This window comes from Octopus bimaculoides, chromosome 11, assembly GCF_001194135.2.
Source record: "Octopus bimaculoides isolate UCB-OBI-ISO-001 chromosome 11, ASM119413v2, whole genome shotgun sequence".
Classification (NCBI taxonomy): Eukaryota; Metazoa; Mollusca; class Cephalopoda; order Octopoda; family Octopodidae; genus Octopus; species Octopus bimaculoides.
In genome coordinates, this window is record NC_068991.1 from 10,637,500 (window position 1) to 10,638,105 (window position 606).

Here is a 606-nt window from a genome sequence, read left to right on the forward strand (position 1 = left end):
ATGTAATATAGGGCTCTACAAGCAACCCCACCACCACCACCACCACCGCCACCACCAACCACAGCACCAGCATTACCACTGAATTCATCAGGTAATTAAGAGCTTTGCTTACGAACGTTTCAAATGGCTTGGGGGAACTATATCCGCATCATACAATGGTTTGATGCTTAATGATTGAATGAATGAATTTGTTAGTGGAACAGTTATCCTCCAATCATTTTCACCAGAGCATAGCAGCTATCCAGACCAAAATACAAAAGAATAGTGTAGAGCGGGACAAAACACTATCCGGACATGAGGGGGTGGCCATCGTGAAGAGGTTTGAGGATTCAGGTCCAAACCCCAACACCAGAACAGGAGTGTTGGTTTTTTGCATAGATGAAAGCAATATTGATGCTTAGTGGTGGCTTTTGTTGTTGTTGGTAGTGGAGATATTGTTATTGTGTTGCCCCTATGTCGCAGCTGACTGAAAGGATGCTTATGTAACATGGTTAAGAAAGTATGATGGAATCTGAGAGATGAGGGCTTTAAATACTACCTTGGTCAACTTGTAAGCTTGTTTAGATTGTCCAATAGTTATTTTCAAGTGGTGGTCATTATCGTGTA